At 43.0% G+C, this 16,452-nt stretch overlaps 1 protein-coding gene across 15 annotated transcripts in view; it reads right to left on the bottom strand.

Annotated features, from left to right (window-relative positions):
* The window catches only part of SLC16A7 (solute carrier family 16 member 7), a 206,448-nt gene extending 190,462 nt beyond the window's left edge, over nucleotides 1-15,986 (bottom strand). For 2 of the 15 annotated variants that reach the window (XM_089307426.1, XM_008274241.5), the window contains exon 1: nucleotides 15,642-15,850. The gene's annotated coding sequence lies outside the window, so the exon portion shown is untranslated. Of the gene's footprint in view, nucleotides 1-15,641 lie in introns of all 15 variants that reach the window. The other 13 variants (XM_089307428.1, XM_051832887.3, XM_008274239.5 and 10 more) reach the window with 12 other exon arrangements.
* Between the last annotated feature and the right edge of the window lie 466 nt (nucleotides 15,987-16,452).

Raw genomic sequence — 16,452 nt, 5'->3', positions numbered from 1 at the left:
AGTTGATTTATTTATTTAAAGGCAGAGAGAGAGAGAGGGAAAGAGTGAGAGAGAGAGAGAGAGAGAAATTTTCCATTCTCTAATTCATTCCCCAAATGCATGGCTCAGCTGGGGACAGACAGGTCTCCTACATGGGTGGCAAGTACTTAAACCATCAATGATCTCCTGCCTCTCAGGGGAATGTATTAGTAGGTAGCTAGATCAGAAGCAGAAACAAAATTCACACCAGGCACTCCAGTATGAGATGTGTGTATCATAATGACTGGCTTAACCACTGCATAGCGCCCAGCTCCAGGAGTTTCTAAGAGTCGATTTCTTCATCATAGTCCTATGCCAATCATTTAATCCATTTGTTTCTCAGAGTTCACTTTATATAATCTAGGAATAAAAGCATTTATCACACTGGGCTACTGTTTTTTTTTTTAATTTTTATGCATCTATTTATTGGAAAGGCAGAGTGATAGAGAGAGAGGGAGAGATAGCAGAGATCTTCCATCTGCTGATTCCCTTCCAAAATGCTCAGATCAGCCAGGGCTGGACCAGGCCAAAATCAGGAGTCTGAAACTCCATCAGAGTCCCCAACATGGGTGCCATGGACCCAAGTACAAGGGCCATAATCTGCTGCCTCACAGACGCATTAACAGAAAGCTGGGTTTAAAACAGAAGAGCCACCCGAAACAGGATGCAGGTGTTCCAAATGCTGGCTTAATCTGCTATTCCGCAAATGCACACCCCATACTATAATTTTTAATGAGATAAGGCACAAAAAACTCTTGGCACAGAGCTGGCCTTTAGCTGTGTGCTAAATATCTTATATTTATTTTACTATAACCAATGATTAGGAAAACTTGCAAGTGCTGTGTCCAGCATTTTCAAATTTATGAAACTACAGAGAAAATATAACACGGAAAAAATAGCTTCTACTCTCAATAAAAAATAATCAGTTTTATCAAATGAATAGATATCCCAGATTGGTGATTTTCCATATGGAGTACATGTTAGCAGAGTGGATAACTAAGTAAAATAAAACTCTTATTTTAAATAGCTTACAAATCGATTCAAACATTTAACCAAATTTGACTCACTTTTAAAAATCAATTCAAAATGGATTAAACACCTAACTGTAAAATCTAAAGCTTTAAAACTACTAGAAGAAAACATAGGGGAAATGGTTCAGGTCACTCAAATGAACAAGGATTTTTTTTTTTAGATCAGACCCCAAAAGCACAAGAAACAAAACAAAAATAGACAATTGGGATTTCATCAAACTAAAGAGCTTCTGCACAGAAAAGAAACAAACAACAGATTGAAGAGCCAACTTACAGAATGGCAGAAAATATTTCCAAATTATACATCTGACAAGAATTTCACACACAGAATACAGACAAAATTCAAACAACTCAGTAGCCAAGCAAACAAACAAACAAAAAAAAACCAAATAACCCAATAGAAACAGACAGTAGCTCTAAACAGACATTTCTCAAAGAAAAACAAATGGCCAACAGGTACATGATAAAATGCTCAACATCATAAATCATGAGGGAAATGTAAATCAAAACCACAATGAGCCATCATTTCCCTTTAATTCAACTGGCTATATCAGAACACAAAATATAACAATGGCTAGTAAGGATGTGGAATAAAGAGAAATCTCGTACATTTTGGGTGGGAATATAAATTAGCACATCCATGGTAGAAAACAGTATGGGTATTACTCAAAAGATTATACATCTAACTGCCATATGATCTAGCAAGTTCACTGCTGGATATATATCCAAGGGAAATGAACTCAGTGTGCTGAAAAGACATCTTGTTGGGTCTGATGTTGTGGCGCAGCAGTTTAAGCCACTGCCTGCAATGCCAGCATCCCATATGGGTGCTGATTGGAGTTCTGGCTGCTCCGATCTCAAACCAGTTCCCAGATAATGTGCCTGGAAAAGCAGCAGAAGAAGGCCCAAGCAGGAGACCCAGATGCAACTCCTGGCTTCTGGCTTTCACCTGGCCCAGAGTGCACCAGCGAATGGAAAATTTCTCTGTATCTCCATCTCTAATTCTGCCTTTCAAATAAAACAAATAAATCTTTATATAAAAAAAGATATCTCCACTCCCATATTTCTCAAAACACCATTCACAAAGGGTAAAAAATAGAAACAACCTAAGTATCCAGCCACTGATAAACGGATAAAGGAAATGTGACACATGTACACAAACGGACTACTACTCAGCCATAAAATGATGAGACGTTGTCATTTTGCAACAACGTGGGTAGAACTGGAGGTCATGTTACATGAAGTAAGCCAGGGTCCGCACTGTGGTGTAATAGGCTAAGCCTCGGCCGGTGGCACCAGCATCCCATAAGGGCACCGGTTCGTGTTCCAGCTGCTCCTCTTCCAATCCATCTCTCTGCCATGGCCTGGGAATGCAGTGGAAGATGCTTGAGCCCCTGCATCCCATGGGAGACCCAGAGGAGGCTCCTGGCTCCTGGCTTTAGATTTGCCCAGCTCCAGCTCTTGCAGCCATTTGGAGAGTGAACCAGCAAATGGAAGACCTTTCTGTCTCTCCCTCTCTCTGTGTGTAGCTCTACCTCTCAAATAAATAAATATTTTTAAAAATGAAGTAAGCCAAAAACAGAAAGACAAGAACCTCTAATCTCACTCATAAGTAGAATCTAAAAATGTCTGCAGACAGGATAGAGTGGGGAAAAGGAAGGCATGAGGTCAGGTTATTTAACAGGTACTAAGTTATAGGTAGATAGTTATAAGAAGTTCTGGTGTCCTATTACACAGTAGGGTGATGATAGATAATGACAGTGTACTGCATATTTATCTGAAAAAAAAAAAAGAAGAAAGGATGCATGTCTCTATCATAGAGAGACAAATGTTTGAGGAAACAGATACCCAGATAGGACATTTTGTGGTATCAACATGGATTAACACATCACATGATACACAAATATGTACAATTTTTGTGTGTCAGTTGAAAATTTTTAAGGTATATTAAAAAGAACCAGTGCTGTAGATGAATACTTGCAGTATATCTAAAGTACACTTACAGAAAAATGATTATGCCATTGTATAAATTATACACAGTAATATGATCCTTATACTTCAGCAGACTTTTGTATTTATCCATGAGCCTGCTTTTGAGTTTGAATCACTTACGATGAGCAAATACTCTCTCCAATTAACCAAAGTCCATCCATCTCTCAGTTCCAAAGCAAACGCCACTTCTTTCATTAAAGCCTTCTTTGATTCTCCCATAACAACGCAAAGTCTCCTGCTCCTGAAATTTGAGAGCAGGGGTCAACAAATATTTTCATCTGAAGTGCCAGAGAGTAAATGTTTAGGCTTTGCAGGCAAAGACACAACTCAACTATGCCCTGCAGCAGGAACGCAGTCACAGAAAACACAGAAGCAAAGGCTATGACTACATTCAATAAAACTTTATCTACGAAACAGGCTGCAGGCTAGATTTGATCCAAGAGTATAATTTGTCAACAGCTGTCCTAGAAGATCATGGTCTCTACCATTTAAACACCTCATCCTCTCCAGACCATACTTACTTCATCATCAGTGAATACACACAGATACAAGACACTGTGTCTGAATTAGTCTGTCTGAGAAGGAGATGGTGAAGACATCTCAGAGAGCATTTTCGATAGCAATCATTCATTATTTACTGATTTGAAATAATTTAAGATGTGGGTGCAAGATCTAGGTGACATGGGCATTTTACACACTAAACAACTGCTGAGGCATTGAATCTTGGGGGTCTTCGAATGGTCAGTCTCATCTTGCTGAATATTTATTTCCCTATCTATAAATTAATATCTAACTTACATGGTAACAATGAGGATTACAGATACCATGTATGACAGAGCAGACACATAGCAGGTACTTAAATGATACCAATAATTATGCTGACCTATGATTTGTATGTTAATATGAATAAGTATCTCTCAGTTATAATAGGATAATTATTGTCTTTTTTTGTGGTACCTTTTAAGAGTACTTATGTACACTATTATATCTAAGTGGAAACTAAGGAATTCCCATCTTAAAATTCTCTTGAAACTTGTACTTCCCAATTGATACAACTTTGCAGCCAAGTGAAAAATTCAACATTTAAATATTTTCACAGCATGAAGAACAATACTTGAGTATTCTCCTATATATGAAGCCAGAATTCTGCTCATATTGGAGTGTGATGCACATTGTAAAGTCACAAACCTATGTGTTTTCTGAAACTCCTACTTGGCTTAGGTTGTGAGCAGCAACATTATAACTCATAAATACTTGTGCACTGGAACCGAAGTCTGTAGAAATAATCTTTATCTGAGTACATGCCAAAATTTTAGGCAGAAATAAAAATGAAATGGTTATGATTACCATTTATTGATTACCTTCATTATTTATTTACTCTCCAACAATAATCCAAAGGGCTTTATAGTTTCCAAAACAAGAAAATCAAGGCTCTGAAAGTTTACATATATTGATTTTATTCAAACAGCTTAGAAGTCATTGAGTCAAAATTCCATCAAAGTCTATCTATCCCCAAAGCCTCTTAAATAACTTATGACAAGCAGAGACAAAAGAAAACAGAGAACAGAACAGAAGAATGAAACAAACTACAGAGGGAAAAAAATGGCATTGTAGGTCCACAAAAAGTTGATTCAAGGACATAAGTTGCTTGACTTTGCTTTGAGACTACATCTGATTACTTGGATAATTTAAGACTAAATGGACTTAGTGTTTTATTCATAGCCATCTCCCTAATGTCTAAAAAAAGTGCCTGGGATGCAATAAGCAAATAAATACTTGTTAAAGGATTGCATTCTCTGGCTTGAAATATGCCAGAGGCTTTATTCAAAAATCCCACTTCACTGTAGACTTGACATATACATATCCATGAACATCCTCCAGTCCCTAGATCACCACAGCCCAGGGATCCCTAGGGAACCCTGCCACCCCACACACATTCCACCTGCACTATCTAGGAACCAACCTAAAGGAATGGTGTCCTGGACTTACTGTCCCCTGCAGTCTCCTCTGGCTCCCCAGCCCCACTGGGTTCATAAGTAGTAGGCAGTCTAAGCACCGGCTAGGATCCAGATACCTCCTGCAAACTGTAGGAAATGCTTATTATTATTCTTGCTACCTCTGTTTGAGCACAGAAAAACTCATCAGATTATTTGACCCATTCCTTTGAAAAAATTCTCCAACTTCTTTTCTCTAGAATGTCTTAAAATCCATGGTAGTACTGAATATTTAAAAATGCAAACATTGGGACTTACATTGTGGTTTAATGGGTTAAGCCAACTCCTGCAAGCATCAGCAGCCCATATGGCTGCCAGTTCAAGTCCCAGCTGCTCTAATTCCAATCCAGCTCCCTACTAATCACCAGGGAAAACAGCAGAAGATAGCCCAAGTATTACAGGCCTTATACCTATGTGGGAGACTGGAGGAAGCTCCTGGCTCCTGGCTTTGGCCTGGCCAAACTCCAGCCATTGGAGCCATGTGGGGAGTGAACCAGCAGATGGAAGATCTCTCTCCATCCCTCTCTCCCTCTCTCTCTCTCTCTCAACTCTGCCTTTCATATAAATAAAACAAATTTGTTTAAAAAAAATGCAAGTACTGAAAAGATATACTGAGGTTAATGCACTGAAATCCAGACCCTCCCGGTGACAAGATATATAACCGTAGGCAAAATGCTCTACCTCTGTGCTTTAATGCTCTCATCTCTATAATTAGGATAGTAACAATGCAGAAGCACTGTTACTATCAATAAGGAATTATAGGGTTTAACGGATTACATTTGTTAAAGTAGCACAAATACTAAAATATTGCCTGGCACAAAGAAGTTTTTGACAAAAATAAGTGCTTTTCACTCAAAGCTTAACTCTGTAACTTTACATAATATCCAAGTTCTGGTCCAGTATCTAAACTCATCTATTATACATATCCAGGGTACATTTTTTATTTTATTTCTGAGAGCATTCATTCTACAAAGGGGAATGATTTTATTGAGTCACTAATTTCTAATGTTAATTAAAATTTAAAATGACCTTTCCTTTCTTTCAGTGGTTTATCATTTATTCACGGACAGAAAATATTCAGCCCTGAGATAGCAGTGAGATTCTCCCAGAGGTGGACCGCTAAATACACCTTCATTTCTGCCTTCTGACTTCCCCTGAAGTGGGCAGTTGTGTCAGGAACAACAGCCCCCACTGTCATTCCTGAGATAGTCCGTACATTTCTTGACTTTCCTGCACTTGACTGCAACCCTAAAAAAGACCTTAACCAGGTCAGTAAAGAATAAGTGGAAAAACTGAATATGTTAAACTGATAGAGAAAACAAAAGACACATGAGCTGTCACCACAGGCTGTCATTCAACTGGGAAACGGATTTATTTTGTATAGTGCTATGATTCTGAATAAAGACCCTAAGTAGAGCAAATGGAGTTTAGTCACCACTGGAAAGAGTTATGGGCTGCTGGGGTTGCAGCCTGGCTCTGCAGATAACACACTGCTTGGGACACCCCCATCCCATATGGAGTGCCTGGGCTCAGGTCCCTGCTCCACTCCCAATCCTGGACTGGAAGTAATTGCTCAAGTATGTGGGTCCCTGAAACCCATGTCGGAGATCCATATGGAGTTTGGGTTCCTTGCTTCAGCCTGACCCAGGTCTGGTACAACACTGACTGTTGTGGGGGCAGCTCTCTGCCTTTTAATATAAAAAATTCCATATATATATATAAATATTTGAATAAATAGAAGAACAAGCTGCCTCAATATGTTAGAGAAGTGTTCAAGAAGTTCATGCAAGTGCATATTATGGAAAATCTACACACAGATTTAAAAATTTTTGCACCAAAACAAACTTCCCTCTTATTCTATTTTTCCATGAAGTTTTTGAAGTCACCTGTATTCTTAAACAATAGAGGCTGTGTATTGCAGATGCAGAGGATGCTATGGCATAGTGGGTAAATCCACAGCCTGCAGCACCAGCATCCCATATGGGCATAGGCCCAAATCTTAGCTGCTCCACTTCTGATTCAGATCCCTGCTAATGATCCTGGGAAAGCAGTAGAAGATGGCCTAGGTCTTTGGGACCCTGCACCCACATGGGAGACCCAGAAGAAGCTTCTGGCTCCTGGCTTTGGATTGGCCCAGCTCTGGACATTGCAGCCATTTGGGGAATGAACCATTAAATGGAAGAGACCTCTCTCTCTCCCTCTGCTTCTGCCTCTGCCTCTCTGTAACTCTGCCTTTCGAATCAATAAATAAATCTTAAAATTGAAATAATATATAAAAGTTGAAATACAGACTCAAAATCAAATAAGGTAGTAGAGGAGATAATAAAATGTAGACATTTTATTATTCTTGACATTCAGAAATGCATATTGAGTGCAGAGAAACTGAAGGCTTCTACAAAGGCAACTACCGCAAAACATTTGAAACAAATAAAACACTACAGATGCAATGTCACTGAAATTTGAGAAATCCTTGACCAATGCAGAGGCTTCCCAGAAAATTTGAATGCAGTGTTTAAGTTCAGCTTTGGTCGTAATGTTAAAGCAAGAAACGGAAATAGAAGGATGTCAGTGCATTTCAAGATGACAGCACAGAGGACCAAAGATACAGTGCTGAGAAACAGAATGAGGATGAGGCACACAGGCCAGCTCACTTTTACTTGAGTATGATGACAATGGGAGATGAGCCTGGCAAAGTTGGTTATAATTACATCACACTGGGACAGACTGCTGATCCTTGGACCCAGGAAATGGGGGTCACTAAGTGTTATTCAGGTGTAGGTAAAGGAAGTGTGCTCCAGGAAGGGTATCTGGTGCCATGTAGACAGGTGGTAGGATGCTCTCGGTAGATTATCAGACACCTGAACTCTTTGTATAAAGTATTTTTGAGTGTAAAATTGTCAGGTGTTAGCAACTGTGAGATACAAGACTCAGGGGAAGGAGACCGCAACAGCTTCTAGATTAAAGCAATGATGATGCCAAATCAAAGAATCGGGGGCAATACAAACAGAGAAGACACAAAGGCAAGAAGAGGCACAGAAGATTCAGGTGAGACCGCAATATTGTAGGGGTCAGCAGTAGGGTCAAAGGAGCTGTCCAGCAGACATTGGGAAATGTCTAGAAATGCCAGAAGTGTAAGGGCGGATGAGGCTGCAGGCAAAGACCTGGGAGTTACTCTCGTGGAGGTGAAAGTGGTGGTCAACAGCAGACGAGCTTTGCCTAAGAACAGAATGCAGGCAAAATAAATGCCCGGAGCACAAATTGAGAAACACATAACTTAGAGAGTAGGAAGCGAACAGAGAGCTAGATAAAGAGCTGCGAATGAGCTCTCAGAGGAGGACAAAGCACATACAAGAGCCAAAAGGGCAGTTGAACAGCAACAGATGCCAACACTGCCAAAGGTTGTTGACACACTAAGGCAAACAAGAATTTGTAGCTTAAGAAGTTAATGACAACCTGAGTGTTAAACATTAAAACTGAATATCTTTATGAATTAAAGAACACATTTTCAAACAAGATTATTTTTTATCCTTTGAGGAAAAACAAAACAGGAGACTCTGTTCTTGAGGATAATTTCCTTAAACACTCTTTAGTTGATTTTAATGCATTCTCTTTCCACTATATGAATATACAAGAAGTACTCCATCTGCCCATAAGAGGGCCCTCACCAGAACCTAGTCATGCTGATCTGACTTCCAGCCTCCACAACTGTGAGAAATAAATTTCTGTTGTAAGCCTCCCAGTTCAATAATTTTTATAGTGGCCCAAACTGAGACAGATGATTGACCATAAATATACTACAATGAAAGAGATATGCCAACACAGTGAAGACCAAGACGTGTCCTACCCAAAATGCTGATATTCCCACCCATTAAGAAGCAGGGTCACATAATGTTGCTTATCACTGAATGCATCATTTGCATAGTTAGAAAAACTTATACAACTTCAGAGTCTGGGATCTGGGAATCAGGTAAATAGTATTAACATAGTTTATCCTTTAATATTGTGCCAAATGAAAGTCTTTTAGTCTTATTGTTTATTCATATCTAATCTAGTTCCAAAATAAATGGATCTTTAAGTAAGTTACTTAGTAGGGTAGCTTCTTTTTACAAATACCATTCTTTCAAACAGTAGTTTTAATCAGAATCTGTATCATGGGTATAGACTAATTAATAACAACATCTGTCATTATGTTATCAGAGAGAAAAATAGTAAATGTTTGAAATAAAATTCTATAAAATGCCAATATTTTATATAGCCTTTTAAAATTATTTGATTTATTCTGAAAAAGATAGAGAGAGATAGCCCATTCACTGTTCAATCCTCCAATACCCACAGCAGCCAGGAGCCAACAGCCAAGAACTCTTTTAAGCACTAGGCCAAAAGCTCACCTCCCAGATTTCAGTTTATATACACAAAGATTTTATGGTGTTCACCATTCATACTAAATATTTTCAATGGAAAGTCACTGGCTTAATGCCAAGTATTAACAAAAATCAAATGATTTCTATAATTGAACCACAGACATTTTTGTGGGACTGCCCACACTGCAAACTTCCACAAAAATACCTTTACACTAACATCTTGGAGCTGTCACTCAATGTCCTATAGGATTTTCATTAACTTGCTTGGGATTTCAACAGATATTAATAAAACATTTGCAAGAGAGATTCGTTACTAGGTCAGGAAACTTACTCCCAAAAATATTTGCATCATTTGCCATCACTTATATTTGTGAATATGTTGAAAATATCTGGGATGCACCCAAACACTTATCAGTCCAGATCTAGTTGGTATACATTTGTTATAGTTAAGTTTTCTTTAGCATTTGTTTAATTTTTTACGGTAATTTTGATCATTACAGTTGATACATAAATGTACATATCCTCCCACAAATGTATTCACTAATTGTCAAAAGGGAGACAAATGTATTCATTTTTTGAGAAAATGGTTCATCTTGCGTATTCTCTTTTTTCAAATTATAAACTGCTGAGTTTCCCACATAGGCAGACAAGGCTACTGGGTTCACTTTTCAAGGGAGCAACAGAAAAGGTCAAGTTTCTCTACTGTTTTTTTTTTTTAAGTTCTATTATTCACTAAGAATCACTGTGCACTTGTTTCCCAATGTGCATTTCCTAATTGCTTTGATGTGAACAGTTTTGAGAAAGCCTGTGATAAACCAGGACAACCTCTCAAAGGGAGTCCATTTAGTGGTTTATGATGCAATTCAAATCTCTTATGCCATCCAACGGGAGGCTTGGCATTTCAAAGGTTTCCAAAAATCTGTTAAGAATAAGCCAGCAGTCCCTGTAGCAACGTGAAAGACTTATGGCTAAATACTTAATTCCTAACACTAGTTGCTATCATATATTGAGTTATTTCTAAGTATGCACTTTTACAGATACTATTTTATTTAAACTACTATCTTATTTACAACTCAAATTTATTATGATCCTCTTTCACACATGAAAACACCAAGAAGTAAAGTCTTTAGCAACACGCCCGAGGCAGTAAACAGCAGAGCCAAGATCACGCTCTGCACAGGCCGGATTCTGGGGCTCCTGATTCAACCCGTCCCGTCCAGTGACCTGGGTCCACAGGAGTTCCCAGATTCACTAACTGTTAAGGTCTTTACTCTCAATGACTATACAGCCTAGGAAGAGAGTTAGGATACTTACCCAAATAATTACAATTCAAAGTAAAGTAGAATAATTGGCTGAACAGAAGCTCAGATAAAGATACAAGACAACTCATGGTGTGAGGACCCAGAAGGGGACATTTTCTTCAGAATACATTAGAGGAAAATAGAATGCATAAAAGTAAAGGAATATATTCTTTTGTATGCCATTCTATTCATCAAGCATAGAAAAGACTTTGTATTTGTTACCTTCTTCGGTGTTCAAATAACCATACAAGTCCTACCCCCTTAATGCCTAAAACAAAGCCAACCAGTGGCTTAAATGAAATTATAAACTCAGAGTTCTTGACTGGTGGCCTGCCCTTTCTTTTTTCTTTTTCTTGTCTACCTTGAGTAACTTTTTTTTTTTTTAATAGTCACTGTCTTATAGGCATCCTTTGCTGATTGGTCAGCCCAAAGAGAAAACTTTTCTAATTCACATATGAGACTCTCTGCCATGTGGTGATGCAGCCAGATGCTGGAGCCATGCTGTTTGAACTTTCCAGCCACCAGTGTCATCAGCCAGATTAAGCTCTTTTTCTTTGTCCGTTACCCAATACTAGGTAGTCTACTATAGCGACACAAAATAGACTAAGGCACTAGCAGTGTCAATAGAACCAACTATATAGCTCTTTCTGCACAAATACTTCTTCTATGGATATGGATATGGACAGACCAACCTCACAGGTTGTTACATGCTACCAGGGAGTAGAAGCACACTGCCTGGAATATGGTGACCATTAGAGAAATGTCATCATATCTACTCTACTCTCGGGCTTCTAGCAGCAAGTGGATTGGACTGTCCAAACCACAGGAAGAAATTGCAGCTCACGTTCTTCTTTCAAAAGGCGGAAATTGGCGAAGATACTGGTAGGAAAAGAGGTGCAGAACAGAGAGAAGGCAGTGTATGAATTTACAGCCAGACTGAATTTATTTAGAGAAAATAAGTCTGCAGAGGTGAGCGACCAACTGCCCAGGTGCCCAGGATGGAACAAGTAGCAGAAGGCCTAGACCCCAGGGGCTGGGAGGAGGGCTGGGAATGGGGGTGGGGTAGGGGGCAGCAGGCAGAGGGGAATTCCTGGAACTGATCTTTCAGGTATTCCAGCACCTGGTCTTTGAGGTGGCTGTGGGAGGGTGGGATATGAAGGCTATAGGGTAGGGGGGACCCAACTGAGAGTCAAGGGCAAGACATACATTCCAAAGTTTATCTCTTTTGGGCAATGAGGGAGAATGGCTGAGGCATATGTCCTTGTTCCATCAGGTACTACTCAAGGAAGGGAAATTCTCCCCTCATAAAAGTGAGAAAATCTTCCATTTTCTATTTGTATCACGTCACCCTCCGTGGACCACAGTGAGGCCACTTTTACAGGTTCCTGAGGCAGGGTACCCTTCTCAAATTTGTAGTAGTTGTTTTATAAGTTCTTACCGGGGCCAGTGCTGTGGCACAGCAAGTTAAAGCCTTTGCCTGCAGTGCTGGCATACCATATGGGCACCAGTTCAAGCGCCAGCTGCCCCACTTCTAATCCTAATGTGCCTGGGAAAGCAGAAGACAGTCCAAGCACCTGGGCTCTGCACCCATGTGGGTAACCCAGAAGAAGCTCTTGGCTTTGGATCAACTCAGCTCTGGCCGTTGCAGCCATCTGGGGAGTGAACCAACGGATAGAAGTCCTCTCTCTCTGTCTCTACCTTGCTCTGTAACTGTCTTTCTTTTTTCTTTTTCTTTCTTTTTTTTTTTTTTTTTTTTTTTTTTTTGACTGGCAGAGTGGACAGTGAGAGAGAGAGACAGAGAGAAAGGTCTTCCTTTGCCGTTGGTTCACCCTCCAATGGCTGCCGCGGCCGGCACATCGCACTGATCCAAAGCCAGGAGCCAGGTGCTTCTCCTGGTCTCCCATGGGGTGCAGGGCCCAAGGACTTGGGCCATCCTCCACTGCACTCCCGGACCACAGCAGAGAGCTGGCCTGGAAGAGGGGCAACCGGGACAGAATCCAGCGCCCCGACCGGGATTAGAACCTGGTGCCAGCGCCGCAAGGCGGAGGATTAGCCTATTGAGCCACGGCGCTGGCCTGTAACTGTCTTTCAAATAAAATTTAAAAAAAAAGGTTCTTACCAACACTGCCTACAGATACGGAGTCCTTTTCTGGTTACTTAGCATGTACAACGGGTCTTCAAAAATGTGCACCACTTTTATTTCCACTATTCCACAAACTTTTTGAAATACTGAAGTTTGTCTCTTCCATTGAGAAGACAACTGACGGAAAACATGGGACAGATTAACCGAGGTGGCAGGATGTAAATTTCTTGAGAACAGAATTCTAACCTCATTCATTTTGGAAGTCCTGGTAGAGTATCTAGAACAATTTTAGTGGCTCAAAAATAATGAGTTTATATTCCTTTTTTTTTTTTTTTTTTGTACTCTATTTCTCACAATAGCATTTCAGGGGGGTCACAGTGATTCCATTCTGCAGGTAAGAAAAAAAAGCCAAAATTGTTAGGAAAAGAGACGCAGACTAGAGAGGAGGCAGTGTACAAATTTACAGCCAGACTGAATTTATTCAGAGAAAATAAATCCGTATAGGTGAACAACCAACTGCCCACGTGCACACTGATGGCACTGACGGAACAAGAGGCAGAGGCCTCAACCCCCAGGGGCCAGGCCTTTCTACATTTTAGGAGGGCTGGGGTTGGGGGTGGGGTAGGGGGCAGCAGGTAGAGGGGAATTCCTGGAACTGGTCTTTCAGGTGTTCAGAGCAACTAGTCTTTCAGGTGGCTGTAAGGGGTGGGGTATGAAGGCAACAGGGTGTGAGACCCAACTGAGTTTCAAGGGCAAGGAATACATTCCAGTATTTATTTTGGATAATAAGGGAGAATGGCTGAGGCTTATGTCATTGTCCCATCAAAGATCTTAAAACAATTCCTCAACTTCAAGAAAGTACAGAAACCAGCCTGAAGCCTAGATCTAAATCACCGAAGTTAATTGTCTTTTTCCACGTGAATCTCTCAAAATGTTTGGCAGATGAATACAGAATTGGGAGCAAACTCGGAGACACCCTTTTCATCCAAGAATCTGATTCTGGACAAGAGACACTGTTAGGTCACTTAGCCCTCCTGCCCTTCAGGAGTGCGCAAGGCCAAAAATATAAACCAGATCCTACAGACGAGTAAATGCATGTCTAGAAATAAACTGAGCATTAAATGGGACTTTGTGAAATGGGTGTTGAAACTTCAGTTCACTCACCACTATTAAAACACTTGGGTAACTACAAACTGTTGATGTGCATGTTTGCAAAGAATGCTTTCTAAGTTCTCAATACACTGAGTAGCCTACAGTTCTCATTTTCCCTTTCAGGGAGCTCACGCCACTGCCCTCTCCCTTAGACTGGTTTAAATGCAATGTGCCCAGGAGCAGAAACTGCAGCAAGAATTGCTCCATGTAGGGCTAAGTATGATTCACCCCATTCACCCCTCATCTGCCTTCGGCAGCCTCTACCCAAGGAACTTCTCAGCCACACATTCTCACATGCACACTTGGTATCTGTGAAGCCAAGGACACAGGCACATTCAAGCTAACCTGTCTGCTTCAACCCTTTGAGCTCTGATTAGGTTTAGCTATGAAGCCTGCAATGCCAGGAAAAGGCGGTTGTGCCCACGATTTCCTCTGACCGTTTTTTTTTTTTTCTTCCCTTGGCATCTTCATCACTGCTCGCTATTTTTATTTGTTTGTTGTGTCTCCTTTTGACCCGAGAAGGGAGGAGACCACAGAAACATTAGCTTTCCTATTGCCACTGGCCAGCCCTCACCCAGCGCAGCCCAGTCCTACGTCCCCATGAAAGAGGGTCAAAGATAACACTTGCAGAGAAACTGCTCCTTGTTCCCTCTTCCGCGTTGCGCGTGTGTTTAATTTTTCATTTTCCTGCAGTGGAATCGCAAAATCCCCTCCCAGTCTTACAGTAGCCAAATGGCCTCGTGCACGACCGCCCCCGCCAAGGCAGCTTGCAATCCTTGTCGTGCCGAAGTCTGGGAGAAAAGCGGCCGGCTGCGGTAGCAGCATCCGCTAGGGGAAAAAGGCAGTGCGCACGTGAAAGGGCTCGCAGCCACCCGCGCTGCCTGGCCAGGCCTAGCGCCCCCGGAACCCAGCCTGTGCCCGGCGAGGAGCAGGCCCTTCTCGGCTCTGGCCCAGGCAGGGCTCGCCTTCCGTCAGGGCGCCGGCTTCGCCCCCTACACCCTCCAGTCCCGCCGCACCATGCCTCCTGGGGACAGGAACAGACGGAAAATGAGCCCCCTCCTCGCCTCGCCTAGTTTGTCCCTTCCTATGAATTGCCTCTCAGAGCTCAGCTCTTCTGCTGAAAGAGACGACGTCCCCTAGACGCATTCTCACCCCCACCCCGTCTCCACGGCCTGCCGCACGGACGCCACCCCCAGGTGCGCGGGGAAAGCGGCAGGATGCTGGAGAGGCGCACGCCAGGGACCGGCCGGGCAGGAACTGGCGTCCGCAGTCCCTTGGGCCGAGAACGGGGCGAGCCGCGCCGCCTGAGCCTCACAAGAGAAAAGGCCGAGAAGCCGGGCACCTCCGGCCCCGGACAGGGACACTCTCGGAGCGCTGGGCACCCGGGACCCCGCGCGCCCCCTCTGCCCCGGCGCGCGCGCGGCCCCCGCAGCCCCCGCGCCGCTGTCCGCGCGCCCGGCTGGCCTCCGCCAGCCCTCGCCCCGCACCGGCTGCAGGTTTTGTGTTTTTGTCTATATAAGGGCTCTCTGGCAAACTGCGTTGGCGCGTCTGTCAGGGGCTGGCCATTATTTGGGCACACGCGTGCGGCTCTGGGGACCGCGCCGGTAGCAGACGCACGACCCCTCCCTCTCGGCGGGCGTCTCCGCCGCCGCCTCTTCCTCCTCCTCCGCCGCCGCCGCCGCCGCCGCTGCGTCCCGGGTTGTACTTACTCTACCTCGTCTCCGGCTCCGGGTGGACGCCGCGGCTCTCCGTTCCCCCCCGCCCCAGTGGCAGCCGGCTCGCCTGGCTGTCACCGGATGAATGGAATTATTTATTTATTTATGTCCCCTGACGTGTCCTCGCCCGCCACAGCCGGAGGCGGGAGGGGAGGCGCGGCCGCCGAACGCCCTTGTGGGTGCGGAGGAGCGCGCGTCTGGGTGGGGTGCGGGGGAGGTGGAGGGGCGGGGGGCGCCGCCCGGGACTGCGGGCGCACTGAGCATGCTCCTAGCGGCTGTCCACGCTGAAGACACTTTCCCCTGTGGCTCCGGGCACTCCGCTTCGGGTTTGAGGTTTGCGCTAGAAAGCCGAGAGGCAGGCCGATTCATTCTTCCTGATCGGCCCTGACACGCTTTACGAGAAGAGCTTTGGCGCCTTACCTGGGGAGCTAGGTGTGTGGTTACCCTGTTTAGAAAGCCCCAGGAATTGTGCAACCTGACAGAACAGCAAGCAAATCCAGCCTGCAGAATGCAGACCCTAGCACGTCCTCGCTGGGAGCTTGCGGGGGAAACCGTTGAGGTCATTTTAGGGAGACGGGGCTGCGGAGGGGTTGAAGGTTAGACTCAAGTCACCCCAAAGATAAAATAAAATAAAATTTACACCATGGAGGTGGAGCCTGCAGAACACCAAATGCAGACTTTGAAAATAGCAAAGAAATGAGAAAATCAGTCATTTGAAATAATTCCAGCTCCAGTTTCTCATTCAGATGTCCAAGGTCAAAATTTAATTGTCCAAAACAAGGTTTACTCATTGGACAATGAAAAG

This window comes from Oryctolagus cuniculus, chromosome 11, assembly GCF_051225735.1.
Source record: "Oryctolagus cuniculus isolate XC-2025 breed Fujian yellow rabbit chromosome 11, ASM5122573v1, whole genome shotgun sequence".
In the NCBI taxonomy this organism is placed as follows: Eukaryota; Metazoa; Chordata; class Mammalia; order Lagomorpha; family Leporidae; genus Oryctolagus; species Oryctolagus cuniculus.
Note: the sequence above shows the minus strand (reverse complement) of the source record. Positions and strands in the feature narration are given on the sequence as shown.